Here is a 16,999-nt window from a genome sequence, read left to right as displayed (position 1 = left end):
ACAACACTTACTTAAACATACATATTTTACCACCCTTCAATCATCAATAACTAGATCAGAACTTACCAATCATGCCACAATTGACCATTATCATATCAACTCAAAACATACCATTTTAATGTCCTAATATCAATTAAGCAGTGTGCTATTCATAGACGCCACAATTAAATCAAGACATCAACCACTAAAACATATCAACATATATCCATTTCTTGCATAATAAATTAGTTCAATCATATATCAAAACATATCACAAGTATTCACTTCCATACCATTCTAATTACACCAAAAAGAAACCTATTTACAAGCATGATAGAATACCTAATGACATAGTTAGTAAAGTATCAAATTGTATCTAACTAACATATTTAACCACATATACAGGCCACTACCCTAACGGACACAAAAACTACCAACTTTGATGGATAGAGTGAGCCAGATGATTGATCTTTCCAAAATGTCAGCAACAGATCTCTACAAAACAATCCACAAGAACCGAAAAATTTACATAACTTAGTAAGATCATAGTATTACATTTATTTTAACACAATTAGATACAATCCATGTACTACTACAGTATAAATAACACACGTAAATGGGTTCAGGGGTACTAAAGTACAAACATGGGCACGTATGTGCAAATAGGGGTACCGAAGTACAAACAGGGGCACATATGTGCAAACATTCAACAATTAAATACTTTAACCAATGAACCATAATATGAAAGTACATATAGAAATTCATTTACATATTAAAACACTATGAACTTACCTAATATTCAAGTTTGAACAACTCACAGGGGCTAGTTCGCTATTTTTCCTTTTCCTTGATTATTGTCTTTTTTATCCAAATTTTGATATACAATGAAATCAACTTGACTCAATGTCCTAGCTCCTTTCTATGGTTAATTTAGGTGGAGATGAGATGAATTGAAGAAGATTGACATGTTTTCTTATGTTATTTTTAGTTTTAATTACTACTTTACCTTTTTACCCTTCAAAAATTATCAAAATTTCAATAATTACCAATCAAGTCCATTAGCATTCACTTATAAAGCTATTTGACTCTCTTAACAATTAGAATTCAACTTTTTCACTTTTTATGATTTAGTCATTTTTACTAAATTAAGCATTAAACATTAAAATTATTAACGAAATTTTAATACGACCCTAATAAATCCTGTAAACACTAATTAAATAATAAAATAATAATTACTCATCGAATTTGTGGTCCCAAATTACTATTCAAATTCCACTGAAAACGGGTTGTTACAATGCTAGAGTTGGTTCACACCGATGTGTGCAATCTTATGAAAATCACATCTCATGCTCAAAATAAGTTCATAAATTTTTTGAGAAGTTTATGAGTTCCATAAGTTTATAAAGATGAAGGCATGGAACATCAGTTGATTGTTGGGTATTCACCATAACAAAAATGGTGTGTTTGAAAAGAAGAATCAAATAGTGATGGAAATGACTAAATCCATGTTGATAAAGAAAGGAATACCTAAATAATTTTGGCTTGAAGCTAGTAATATAACTATGTATTTTCTAAATAAATGTCCAACCAAAGTTGTATGGAATATGACTATTTAAAGCATGGAGTGGAAAAAAAACGGCCCGTGAATCAACTTAAAGTTTTTGGGTGTGTTAGCTATGCTCAAATCACCAAATAAAAGAGGAAAAAACTTGAAGAAACAAGTGATAGGTGTGTTTTCATCAGCTTTAGTTTTATGTTAAAGGGCTATAAACTTTACAACTTGAAGACAAATAAGGTGATTATTGTAACAACCCGTTTTCAGTGAAATCGAAACAATGATTTTGGAACCATAAATTCGACTAGTAATTATTTATTTTATCATTATTTTAATGTCTGCGGTATGTTAGTAGTGTCGTAGGAAAATTTAGTTAAGAAATTTTAACGTTTGCATGCTTAATTAAGTGTAAAGGACTAAATCGTAAAAGGTGTAAAAGTGGAGCTCTAGTAGTCAAAAGAGTCTAATTACTATGAATCTTAAATGTGAATGGATTTAAATGATACTTAGACCATTTTTATTGTTAGTGGACTTTTATGGACACTAAATAGGTGATTTTAATGCTAATAATAAATGTTAAATAAGTAATTTAGTAAATAAGTTAATGTAAATTAAGAAAAAAAAACAAAACAAAACATATCATCTTTAGTTTATCTTCTTCCATTGAAAAACCAAAGGAAAGATCTCTATGGAAGCTTGCTAGGTTTGGCCAACTCTTTTAGCTTGCATGTAAGTTGTTTTTGTCTCATTTATAATGACTTTTTATGTTTTCGAGATTGTTGTAGCTTAATCTAGCTAGCCCAGGGACTAATTTGAAAAAATTTTAAAGGATTAGGGTTTTTCCATGAACATGTTTGCATGATATTTGAAGTTTAATGAAAGATTATGAGTCCTTGTTGTTAAATAAACAACTTTTGTAAAGTGATGTTTGATGAATTTATCAATTAGAGACTTATTTGTAAAAGTAGTAAAATAACAAGATAAATTTATGGAATGATAGTTTCTTTGGATTGATATGAGTCCCTAGGTAAATCGGCTAGCATGAAATGTGGATGAATTTGCATAAATGTCAATTTACGAGCTTAATGACTAAATTGTAAAGAAGTTAAAATACTAGGGTAAAAGTGAAATTTTACAAAAGTATGAATTTGGGACTGAACTAAATAATAAAGGAATTAAATAAATTGAATTTATCTATTTAGATCAAAATAAACCTTATATAGAGTTAGACTGGGGAAAAACGAAAGCTTCAAATTAATCGATTACGTTTTTACGCCTTGTTTATTGAGGTAAGTTTGTATGGTTTAAATGTTGTTTTAATGTTATTTTGATTCATATATTAATGTGTTATTTTCTATGTATCTAAATGATGTATATTCAACGATTTCACAACGATTATTGAGTGTTGTTTGAACTTTAGGAATTTGTAGGATACAAATGACATGTCATTAGGGTTTTCATGTTTCGAGTGTTGGTCTTGAGTGTCCTACCGATGGCAGAAGTCCTGTATTTATTGCGGATACTCCACAACTCGTGTAAGCAACATCGTGTAGCTTACATTCCGACCCACAACTCGTGTGAGCAGGCCTATTCACAGCTCGTGTGAGCAATAATGTAAAGGAAATGAAATGTTACAATTATATGTTTAGCACACTACGTGTGAGCTATCCCACGTATCTGGTGATATTCTAAACAGTTCAACGGGCATGAAAAGGAAAGGAATAGTAAATGTTCAAAAGGAATTATGTATGTATTTATGAAAAAGGTTGAAATGGCAAGTTCCATTGAAAGTATGATATGTTAAGGAAAATGATGAATTCAAATGAATTATGTTCATGTGTAATGGTGTACCTATGTTAAATTCATGTGGTTATGTTTGAATATGCTAACATGTGTTGTGATGGTGCTTAGGCTTGTGCCAAGCTTGTGGTTGGATTTTATAATGGTTATTATTAATGTTTATTAATGAAATGGTAAGTTATGTTTTATGTTTTACGAACTTACTAAACATTATGTGCTTACGTAGTTTTCTTTCCTATGATTTTTAGATTATCTGAAGCTCGTTCAGTTTGGAAGCTTGTCGGAGACCTATCACATTATGCAGCGAATATATCGGTAGTTTTTATGTTCTAGCCAAGGTTATAATGGCATGTATAGGGAACTTATGTTTAAAGTCTGAGTTGAGTGTTAAAATGTTGAATTTGGTATGTATATATATGAGTTGGTTGCTTGATATCATTGAAAAGGTTTGGTTTGTATCACCTATGTGATTATGATGCATGTGGGTAATAGACTAAATGGTAAGTTTTTATGAACATGGTATAAGGTCAATTAATATATGCTTTGGTATGAAAATAAGTCAGATATGTATGGTTGATGTATGGCTAAGTATGCATATGTTTAGATATGTTTGATGGTTTGTGATAGAGGTGCCTTATTGGCATATTGGTTGTATAGATTAATGGTATAGTGAATTTGTCATTTTATGCATGTTTTGGGCATGTTTTAATGTATTGGTCATATGTGCAAATGAGGTTTAGGTGCATGCTTGATTTGGGGAAGGTAATGGCTTGATTTTGGCCAATTTCTTGTCCACACGGCCACGGGCATGTGTCTCAGTCGTATGTGACACATGGCCATGCGACACTGTTATGTGTCCCCTGTAGGTTTTAAAGGTGGGAAGTCAGACAGTTACACGGCTTAGCACACGGCCTGGCACACTAGCGTGTGGGCACACGAGCGTGTGGCTTGGCCATGTAACCCAAGTCAAAGAGTTACACAGGCACGGACACAAGCTGGGATACGGTTGTGTCCTTATTTCCATTGTTACATGGCCTGAGACACGAGTGTAACCCCCTTTAGTTTTAAATTTTTTAGCTTTTTCCTCAATGTTTTAAATGTTTTCGATTTAGTCCCAAATCATTTCTAAAGTGTTTCTAAAGTCTCGAGAGCTCGATTAAGGGACGATTTGCATGTATATGAATGAATTATGCCATGTTTACAATAATGTTTGGAAATGTATGTTTTTATGTTACGGTTTTACAATAATTGTAATGACCCAAAATTCACGGGCATCGAAAAAGTATAATATCGGCCCTCCGTCTTAGTAAATTGAGTCTGAAAATAATTATTAGAAATATTTACGAGACTAGTTGTGTGTTTAATTAAGTTTTAGATAGATGAATTTAATCTAATTAAGAATAATTAGGAAAAAGGATTAAATTGAATAAAGGGTAAATGTTTAATTATAGATCAAAAGAAAATAAGAGGGACCAAATGGGAAATTAAGCCACATTTGGAAGTTGAGGCGGCATAACATTGTAAAAATCTTAGATTTTTATATTATTTATTTATATAAATATATAAATTAATTATAAAGGATATTATTAAATTAATTATATTATAAATATTATATTAAGAAAAAAATTAAATAAAGACAAATGTATGGTGATATTTAATACAAGTGTATTAATAAAATACATACATTTGTAATACTTATATTTAATTACTAAATAGATATTTGTTTTAATTATTATATTAAAGTAATTAAATAAAAGAAAACAAAAGAAATAAAATAAAGGAAATAAAGTAAAGTAAGTTAAAATAAAAGAATAAAAGAAACAAAAGAAGAAAGAAACAGAATAGCCAAAGACGAAACAGAGAAGAAACAGGGGAGAAAGAAGAAAAAAGAAAGAAAAAGGAAAAATTGAAGGTTTAAGGTTTAAAGCTTTGATTGGTAAGTCAAATTAGCCCTTTTCTCTTAATTCTAATGTTTTAAAAGCTTTAAAACAAAGTTTTGATGGAATTAAGTTGATATTTTGTAAGTTCATAGGTTTTCAAGTATAGTTTATGTTGAACAAAAGAGATGAATTAGGGATTAACTTGAAGGAATTTTAAGTTAGAATTGAAAAAGGGATTAAATTGTAAAAGAAACTATAAGTTTTATGTTTTAGGGACTAAATTGAGGGAAATTTGAAATTAGCAAAATATGCTGAAATTTTGATAGTTAAATTTTAGTTTGGATGAAATTTGAATAGAAATAGAGTGTGAATTGAATTAGGAAAGTAAGTGAATTTAGTTAGAATTAAATTGAGAATTAGGAAGAAATTGAATAGAAATTCAATTATTTATTATAATTAGTGCTGTAATTAATATTACAAATTATTATTTTCGTAGCTAACAAAGAACCCGAGGCACCGGCGTCAAAAGGAAAGGAGAAAGTTATCGAGGACTAAAACGGGAGAATAACGGTTTGTATTACTATAATTCAAGTTATTTATTATTAAATGCTAAATTTTAATTTATGTGTCTAGTAAATGAAATGTGAGGTAAGTATAATGTTAGTATTAATTTATTATTAGTATTATTATTATTATTATGAGTGGGAATTAAATTGAATAGTTTATATGAATTAATATTTGAATTGTTTGTTGATTGAAAGCGGGAAATGAATTTGAATCGAATTGTGAATGGTATTAAATTGTATGGAAATGTATTGAGTTGTGAAAATGTGTGAATTTGTGAAATAATTATTGATTGAAGGTGGAAAAATGATTGAATTGAAAGTGTGAGAAATTGTGATTGAATTGAGAATATATGTGATTTAAATACCCTATTAACTAGTCGGGCTGAGTCAGATATAGTTGGCATGCCATAGGATTGGAAGAGTTCAGGGATACTTCGACCTCGAGTCGATGAGACACTGGGTGTCACTATATTTCTTCGGATAGATTCGATGAGGTACTGGGTACCAACTTTCTTCGGCTTTGCCGATGAGACACTGGGTGTCAACTATTGCTTCGAACTATCCGATGAGGCACTGGGTGCCATTCTGGTGTGTTTGGTTGGATCCGTGTATCCGCCAAAGTCCGAGTTTTGTTAATAGGGTAAATGATGAAATGATAAACCGAACGAGTTGGTCAAACGAGCTATTGAAATGATATGAAAAAGTTGAATTGTGAATTGAAATGTGAAATGAGATTGAGAAATGAACCTAAGGTTTGTGATTTATTCAAACTCAAATTGTGGATATACGATATTGGTTGATGAATTGCTATTGTTGAAATATTGAATTTAAATTGTATATACGATTTATGCATTACATGTACATTATTGTTATAATTTGGATTATGGTAATACCACTGAGTATGAATTACTCAGCGTACGGTTGTTTCCGTGCGCAGGTCGATAGAAGTCAAAGGTCCCGGTTCAGCATCCAGATTAATCCCGGCTTCGGCAAAACTTGGTGATGTATTTTTCCTTTGGTAAAGGTGGCATGTACATAGATTGTGTATAAAGGTTATTATGTTTTAATATATAATAGTTAAAAATGTTAGTATTAAAAGTTTATGGATTTTAATGAAAGAAGTCTATCTATTTTATCTAATTAGTACATTGTTAAATTTTAAATTGATATTGTGTAGATTGAGTTTGATTAGAAGTATTTAGAATAGAAAATGTGAATGTGAAATGAATTGGTTGAATTGGTGATATTCGGGAACTATATGGTTTTAATTTGCAGGGGGTTTTATGTAAAAATAAGCAGAAATGCTGCCGAAATTTTTATAAAAAAAATGAAGTCATTTGGTAAACAAACTAATAAATTTTATGAATTATTTTAATATATTGGTTATTTATTTAAGAATTGTTGTAAATCGTTCGATACGTCCGGTAATGCCTCGTAATTCTGTTCCGGCGACGGTTCGGGGTTAAGGGGTGTTACATTTTGTGGTATCAGAGCTATCAGGTTTAGCCGATTCTTGGCCTAAATCGAGCTCGGAATTGAGTCTAGATGTACATGCCACTGTCGAGTTAAACTGAGTCGGGATTTTTGGATGCTGACCTATTTGTTTGTTTTGTTTTATAGATTAAAGATGTCTGAAGAAAGAATAAATGATACTGATGAAAGGATGTATACTGAAGATAGAGAATTAGATGAAACAGAATCTGTTGCACCGAGTGTGAATCCGTTAGGCAACCAACCTTCTAATGTAGAACGAGAAAATGTCAGAGATAGAGATGAATCCCAATTACTGAGAATTATAGCTGATGCATTACAAAGAGTAGCAGGAACTACTCCTGTTACGACTTCAGTACCTACTGTTAGACGGGCTCCGATAAAGGAACTGAGGAAATATGGTGCCACTAAATTTATGGGTCTAAAAGGAGTTGATCCATCCACAGCTGAAAATTGGATGGAGTCGACTAAAAGAATTTTGCAGCAATTGGATTGTACCCCCCGAGAGTGTTTAATCTGTGCCGTATCGTTGTTACAAGGGGAGGCTTATCTATGGTGGGAATCAGTGGTTCGACATTTACCAGAGAGTCAGATAACGTGGGATCTATTTTAGAAGGAATTTCAAAAGAAATATATCGGAGAGATGTATATTGAAGACAAGAAACAAGAGTTTTTGTTGCTACAACAGGGTGATATGTCAGTAATAGATTATGAGAGGGAATTCTCGAGACTCAGCAGATATGCCTCCGAGTTTATTCCGACAGAAGCCGATAGTTGTAAAAGATTTTTACGGGGTTTACGAGACGAGATCAAAGTGCAGCTAGTATCTCATCGGATCACTGGGTTAGTAGATTTGATTGAACGAGCTAAAATGGTGGAACAAGTTCTGGGCCTCGACAAAAAGACTGAAGTTGTTAGACCAACCGGGAAGCGTACAGGAACTACCAGTTCGAATCCTCAGCCGAAAAGACCAAAGGAATTCCAAAGTGGTTGGAGATCCAGTTTCAGGTCAGACAGAGGTGGTAGAAGTAGGGGAAAACAGACGATGATATCTACTGGCAGTGTGAGAGGTCCTTCCCGAGAAATAGATATTCCAGACTGCCAACACTGCGGAAAGAAACACAGAGGGGAATGTTGGAAATTAACTAGAGGCTGTTTTCGATGTGGTTCTACAGACCATTTCATCAGAGAATGTCCGAAAGTTGATAGTACTATACCCGTGACATCACAGAGATCGGTATCTACAGCTAGAGGCAGAGGGTTAGGAAGAGGTGGTTCGGTTTCAAGGGGAGGAAGTATTAGGAGAAGCAGTGATATTGCTACTCAACAGTCTGAGGCTAAAGTACCTGCCAGAGCTTATGTGGTCAGAACACGGGAAGAAGGTGACGCCCACGATGTAGTAACAGGTATATTCTTACTATATTCTGAGCCTGTTTATGCTTTAATTGATCCCGGATCTTCACATTCTTATATAAATTCAAAATTAGTTGAATTGGGAAAATTTAATTCTGAAATATCTAGAGTGACTGTAGAAGTGTCGAGTCCATTGGGGCAAACAGTATTAGTGAATCAGGTCTGTCCGAGATGTCCGTTAATTATACAAAATAAAACTTTTCCTATTGACCTGTTGATTATGCCATTTGGAGATTTTGATATAATACTGGGGATGGATTGGTTGGCTGAGCATGGAGTGGTATTGGATTGTTATAAAATGAAGTTTAGTATTCAGACAGAAGACGGGGACAGAATTGAGGTAAATGGTATCCGTATTAATGGGCCGACACGTATTATTTCGGTAATAAAGGCTAATAAATTGCTTCAACGGGGTTGTACAGTTTATTTAGCCTATGTTATTAATTCTGATTTGGTTGGTAGTCAGTGCAGTAAGATCAGAATCGTATGTGAGTTTCCAGATGTATTTCCTGAAGAGCTACCGGGTTTACCACCTGACAGAGAGGTTGAATTTGCTATAAAAGTGTATCCGGGTACAGCACCAATCCCTATACCACCGTATCGAATGTCTCCCACTGAGTTGAAAGAGTTGAAAGTGCAGTTACAGGACTTGTTAGATCGTGGATTTATTAGACCGAGCATTTCACCCTGGGGAGCTCCAGTATTGTTTGTTAAAAAGAAAGATGGATCGATGCGGCTTTGTATTGATTACCGGCAATTAAACAAAGTGACGATCAAGAACCGGTATCCGTTACCCCGTATAGATGATTTATTTGATCAGCTAAAAGGAGCTTCAGTATTTTCAAAGATTGACTTAAGATCTGGATATTATCACCTGAAGGTAAAAGAAAGTGATGTTCCGAAGACTGCATTTCGTACTCGATATGGTCATTATGAATTTTTGGTGATGTCGTTCGGGTTGACTAATGCTCCAGCTGCTTTTATGGATCTGATGAATCGTATTTTTCAGCCGTATTTAGATCAGTTTGTGGTGGTTTTTATTGATGACATCTTGGTTTATTCGAAGTCAGAGTCAGAGCATGATCAGCATCTCAGAACCGTGCTACAAATTCTGCGAGAAAAACAGTTGTACGGGAAACTAAGTAAATGTGAATTCTGGTTATCAGAGGTAGTATTCTTGGGACATGTTGTATCTGCGGATGGGATTAGAGTTGATCCGAAGAAGATCGAGGCAATTGTTCAATGGAAGGCACCAAAGAATGTATCAGAGGTACGCAGTTTTCTTGGTTTGGCTGGGTATTATAGAAGATTTGTAAATGGGTTTTCGAAGATAGCTTTGCCGATGACCAAATTACTACAGAAGAATGTTCCATTTATCTGGGATGATCAGTGTCAGAGGAGCTTTGAAACATTGAAACAAATGTTGACAGAGGCACCAGTTTTAACTTTACCAGAATCGGGGAAAGATTTCATAGTGTACAGTGATGCTTCTTTGAATGGTTTGGGTTGTGTATTGATGCAAGAAGGAAAAGTAATAGCTTATGCATCTTGACAGTTGAAGTCACATGAACGCAACTACCCGACACACGATTTAGAGTTAGCTGCTGTAATCTTTGCATTGAAGATTTGGAGACATTACTTGTATGGTGAGAAATGTTATATTTACACTGATCATAAAAGTCTTAAATATCTTCTGTCACAAAAGGAGTTGAATCTGAGACAGAGACGGTGGATTGAACTTCTGAAAGATTATGATTGTGTTATAGATTATCATCCAGGGAAGGCAAATGTGGTAGCAGATGCATTGAGTAGAAAAGCAGCGGTTGAATTACGGGCAATGTTCGCTCGACTTAGTATTAAGGATGATGGAAGTTTGTTAGCTGAGTTAAGAGTCAAGCCGGTGATGTTTGATCAAATCAGAGCAGCACAGTTAAAAGATGAAAAGTTGATGAAGAAAAGAGAAATGGTACAGTATGGTGCGGTAGAAAATTTTAGTATTGACGAGCATGATTGTTTGAGATTTCGGAATCGAATTTGTGTTCCATCTACTTCTGAGATTAAAGAATTGATTCTCCGAGAAGCACATGATAGTATTTTTGCTTTGCACCCAAGAGGAACGAAGATGTATCGTGATCTACAAGAACTGTATTGGTGGCCAGGAATGAAGAAAGATATAGTTGAATATGTCAGTAAATTCTTGACTTGTCAGCGGGTAAAAGCAGAACATCAGGTACCAACAGGTCTGTTACAGCCTATTACTATTCCCGAGTGGAAATGGGATCGCATTACCATGGATTTTGTTACGGGGTTGCCATTGTCAGTGAGTAAAAAGAATGCTATTTGGGTGATTGTTGATCGACTCAAAAATCAGCTCATTTTATAGCAGTTAGAACCGACTGGTCATTACAGAAGCTTGCCGAGGTTTATATTCGAGAAATTGTTAGATTACATGGTATTCCGGTATCAATAATTTCAGACAGAGATCCTCGATTCACTTCGAGATTTTGGAAGCAGCTGCATGAATCATTGGGTACTCGACTTAGTTTCAGTACAGCTTTTCATCCTCAAATTGATGGACAATCTGAACGAGTAATTCAGATATTAGAAGATATGCTTCGAGCTTGTGTCATTGATTTTGAATCAGGTTGGGAACGTTATTTACCATTGGCCGAGTTTGTTTATAATAATAGTTTCCAATCTAGTATTCAAATGGCTCCGTATGAAGCACTTTATGGTCGAAGGTGTCGATCACCAATATGTTGGACAGAATTAAGAGAAAGAAAAGTAATTGGGCCGGAATTGATTCAAGAGACAGAAGAAACAGTTAAAAAGATTAAAGATAGACTGAAAGCCGCTTTCGACAGACAGAAATCTTACGCAGACTTGAAACGACGAGACATTGAATATTCCGTTGGTGATAAGGTATTCCTCAAAGTATCGCCGTGGAAGAAAATTTTGAGATTTGGTCGGAAGGGAAAATTAAGTCCGCGCTTTATTGGGCCGTATGAGATAGTGGAAAGAATTGGGCCTATTGCTTATCGATTAGCCTTACCTCCAGAGTTACAGAAAATTCATGATGTTTTTCATGTTTCGATGCTTCGGAGATATAGATCGGATCCTTCTCATGTTATTCCCACTGAAGACATTGAACTTCGATCTGATTTAACTTATGAAGAAGAACCAGTTCAAATATTAGCACGAGAAGTGAAAGAATTAAGAAATAAACGGGTTCCTTTAGTAAAAGTTTTATGGAGAAGCCATAGTGTGGAAGAAGCAACTTGGGAACCGGAAGAGACAATGAGAGCACAATATCCTCATCTCTTCTCAAGTAAATTTCGAGGACGAATTTATTAAGGGTGGAGAAATGTAATGACCCAAAATTCACGGGCATCGAAAAAGTATAATATCGGGCCTCCGTCTTAGTAAATTGAGTCCGAAAATAATTATTAGAAATATTTACGAGACTAGTTGTGTGTTTAATTAAGTTTTAGATAGATGAATTTAATCTAATTAAGAATAATTAGGAAAAAGGATTAAATTGAATAAAGGGTAAATGTTTAATTATAGATCAAAAGAAAATAAGAGGGACCAAATAGGAAATTAAGCCACATTTGGAAGTTGAGGCGGCATAACATTGTAAAAATCTTAGATTTTTATATTATTTATTTATATAAATATATAAATTAATTATAAAGGATATTATTAAATTAATTATATTATAAATATTATATTAAGAAAAAAATTAAATAAAGACAAATGTATGGTGATATTTAATACAAGTGTATTAATAAAATACATACATTTGTAATACTTATATTTAATTACTAAATAGATATTTGTTTTAATTATTATATTAAAGTAATTAAATAAAAGAAAACAAAAGAAATAAAATAAAGGAAATAAAGTAAAGTAAGTTAAAATAAAAGAATAAAAGAAACAAAAGAAGAAAGAAACAGAATAGCCAAAGACGAAACAGAGAAGAAACAGGGGAGAAAGAAGAAAAAAGAAAGAAAAAGGAAAAATTGAAGGTTTAAGGTTTAAAGCTTTGATTGGTAAGTCAAATTAGCCCTTTTCTCTTAATTCTAATATTTTAAAAGCTTTAAAACAAAGTTTTGATGGAATTAAGTTGATATTTTGTAAGTTCATAGGTTTTCAAGTATAGTTTATGTTGAACAAAAGAGATGAATTAGGGATTAACTTGAAGGAATTTTAAGTTAGAATTGAAAAAGGGATTAAATTGTAAAAGAAACTATAAGTTTTATGTTTTAGGGACTAAATTGAGGGAAATTCGAAATTAGCAAAATATGCTGAAATTTTGATAGTTAAATTTTAGTTTGGATGAAATTTGAATAGAAATAGAGTGTGAATTGAATTAGGAAAGTAAGTGAATTTAGTTAGGATTAAATTGAGAATTAGGAAGAAATTGAATAGAAATTCAATTATTTATTATAATTAGTGCTGTAATTAATATTACAAATTATTATTTTCGTAGCTAACAAAGAACCCGAGGCACCGGCGTCAAAAGGAAAGGAGAAAGTTATCGAGGACTAAAACGGGAGAATAACGGTTTGTATTACTATAATTCAAGTTATTTATTATTAAATGCTAAATTTTAATTTATGTGTCTAGCAAATGAATGTGAGGTAAGTATAATATTAGTATTAATTTATTATTAGTATTATTATTATTATTATGAGTGGGAATTAAATTGAACAGTTTATATGAATTAATATTTAAATTGTTTGTTGATTGAAAGCGGGAAATGAATTTGAATCGAATTGTGAATGGTATTAAATTGTATGGAAATGTATTGAGTTGTGAAAATGTGTGAATTTGTGAAATAATTATTGATTGAAGGTGGAAAAATGATTGAATTGAAAGTGTGAGAAATTGTGATTGAATTGAGAATATATGTGATTTAAATACCCTATTAACTAGTCGGGCTGAGTCAGATATAGTTGGCATGCCATAGGATTGGAAGAGTCCAGGGATACTTCGACCTCGAGTCGATGAGACACTGGGTGTCACTATATTTCTTCGGATAGATTCGATGAGGTACTGGGTACCAACTTTCTTCGGCTTTGCCGATGAGACACTGGGTGTCAACTATTGCTTCGAACTATCCGATGAGGCACTGGGTGCCATTCTGGTGTGTTTGGTTGGATCCGTGTATCCGCCAAAGTCCGAGTTTTGTTAATAGGGTAAATGATGAAATGATAAACCGAACGAGTTGGTCAAACGAGCTATTGAAATGATATGAAAAAGTTGAATTGTGAATTGAAATGTGAAATGAGATTGAGAAATGAACCTAAGGTTCGTGATTTATTCAAACTCAAATTGTGGATATATGATATTGGTTGATGAATTGCTATTGTTGAAATATTGAATTTAAATTGTATATACGATTTATGCATTACATGTACATTATTGTTATAATTTGAATTATGGTAATACCACTGAGTATGAATTACTCAGTGTACGGTTGTTTCCGTGCGCAGGTCGATAGAAGTCAAAGGTCCCGGTTCAGCATCCAGATTAATCCCGGCTTCGGCAAAACTTGGTGATGTATTTTTCCTTTGGTAAAGGTGGCATGTACATAGATTGTGTATAAAGTTTATTATGTTTTAATATATAATGGTTAAAAATGTTAGTATTAAAAGTTTATGGATTTTAATGAAAGAAGTCTATCTATTTTATCTAATTAGTACATTGTTAAATTTTAAATTGATATTGTGTAGATTGAGTTTGTTTAGAAGTATTTAGAATAGAAAATGTGAATGTGAAATGAATTGGTTGAATTGGTGATATTCGGGAACTATATGGTTTTAATTTGCAGGGGGTTTTATGTAAAAATAAGCAGAAATGCTACCGAAATTTTTATAAAAAAAAATGAAGTCATTTGGTAAACAAACTAATAAATTTTATGAATTATTTTAATATATTGGTTATTTATTTAAGAATTGTTGTAAATCATTCGATACGTCCGGTAATGCCTCGTAATTCTGTTCCGGCGACGGTTCGGGGTTAAGGGGTGTTACAATAATGCTCTATAACCCTATTCTCGCGATGGATATGGGTTAGGGGTGTTAAAATTATTAGTTGAGATGTCATATTTTTAGTCATTATATCTCAAAATTTACCCTCACTGCAGCTGTATAATTTGTATTTTTAATCGTGTTTTGTCCTCAGAACCTCGTTTAATGTTTTTGGCATGTCCAAACACCTAAGAAATGATTTAAAGTATTTTTAAAATGTGCTTAAGGTTTCGTAAATGTTAAAAATTAATTTACTATATTTTAACAAGTGGTGGAATCATGATTTTGCTAAAAGAAATGTTGTAATGGTGAGAAAAGTGTCACTGTGACACCACTTATTTATGTCAAAATGTCAGACTAGGTAAGAGATGTTATAGTGCAACTAGTCTATATTGATTTACGGGTCAATTAGTTTAACCCCTATCTTCGGATTGATACCCGACTAGTTCTTGGTCCAATCAATCCGATTGATTGTTCCGATTTTGAAAACATTGGTTTTGGTTGATGAAAATTTATTTTCCAATCCTATCAAATCGAGCAAGTAGGCGGTGAATTTCGAAAACATAATTAATTCTCAACATCTCAACCTCGAGAGGGCAAATTCAGAGCATTGTTGGCATTATCAAATATTAAAAAAGAAGAAAAAAGAAAAAAGAATAGAAGAGAGAGAGAGAGAGAGAGAGAGGAGTAATGTAAAAGAAAATAAATGAAATAAAAATTGTCTTTTTTTAAATTTATATGATGTGGAAGTTTATTATTGGTTGGAATTTTTATAACAAAAATAATATTTTGATTTAAAATAGGTAATGAAAGAATAGTTTAAATACTAATTTTTGAGTAATTTTTTTTTTAAAATAGACTTACCAAAACAAATTAAGGCTGTGTTTGATAGGGGGAAAACCAATTCCGGAATTGGTTTTACACATTTTCCAGTGTTTGATAGCAGGAAAATATTTTCCTTTTGTAAAACCAATTCCAAGACACGGGAAAAGCTATTACAAAATTGGGGAAAATGTCTTACACCCTTCATTTCGGTAAGACATTTTCCATATTCTCTCCAGCCTTCTAAAACCTTCATTCCTTCATTTCCTTCCATTTCCAAACCCCCACAAGATCTGTCGACTGATTTTCCCCCACAATACGTTCTCTCCGACCACCATTTCCGTCAGATCTGTGGGAAATTTCAGGTAAGACATGCTGGGTTTGTATTTTCTGTTTTTGTTTCTGTTTCTGTTTCTGTGGGAAATATTCTGTCGAAAATGGTTTTATTTGGCTTTTTGAACTGCATGTGTAGTTAAACTCTCACATACACTGGTATATATGCGAATCCTGCTACTCCAACTTTCGTTACCCATAATAGAATAAGGAATCGACTCCTTTTCCTTTCTCTTGTGAAGCTGTCTGTTGTTTAGCGAAAGTCTTCTTTTGCTGCCTATGGATCTGTCTTCTCTTGCAAGAGCCGATTTGTTCACAGACGATCTGTGAACACTTTAGAAAACTTTTTTAGATTCGAGCTATGCCCTGAGTGAGGTATAAAGGTTGAAAACCGTTAGCAAGGCTTAAGCTTAGAGACCAAGGCAGGAACTAGACGAATCAAGATACTTAGCCGATCCGATGCCATAAATTGTTAAGAATAGGTTATTCCAGAATAAGTTGTGGGAAAATAGGTTGTTTTTTTTTCATCAAAAGTCGAAGGAATATGCCCAGAAAGGGATGTCCTGGTCCTGTTAGCACAAATTAAGCTGTTAGCCAGAATAAGGTACATCGCAGTCTAAGCGTGCTTGCTTTGCGCACCGGCACAGCATAATGAGAATCCGCTGGCTCAGATGAGTGGCTTTTGGCTTACTTCCTTGAGAAGGGCTTTCTGTAACTAAGAAATGAGAATTGTTGACCCATATGATTATGATCTCAGGCTCATAAAGAGGATGAAACTGACAATTTAAACTTTTTGAGCTCGTCAGTGATCTTTTCCATGGTGTCTAGAGAAACCAGCTTTGAACATGACATTCGTACCTAAGGAAAATTTTAGCAGGCATTACTATGATCTTGAAGCCCTTGCTAGGAGCTGCTCGGTACGGCTCACTACTAAACTAAAGAAGGTTCAGGCATGCTTCGACTTAGCCCTGTGATCCGCTAATTCATCTCTTGATCTGGTATTCCGAAAAGGGGGTGGATAGGGTCAGCGAAAGAAGTGGCAAGGGCGGAAGAAAGGGTTTTCAATTCCAGCGGACCTGCTCACGAGAGTCAGGCCTGCTCTGTAATGGGCAGACGTAGCAGGGC

The sequence above is a fragment of the Gossypium hirsutum genome, chromosome A05 (assembly GCF_007990345.1).
Source record: "Gossypium hirsutum isolate 1008001.06 chromosome A05, Gossypium_hirsutum_v2.1, whole genome shotgun sequence".
Lineage (NCBI taxonomy): Eukaryota > Viridiplantae > Streptophyta > Magnoliopsida > Malvales > Malvaceae > Gossypium > Gossypium hirsutum.
The sequence above is the reverse complement of the archived record's forward strand: the minus strand, read 5'-3'. Positions refer to the sequence as shown.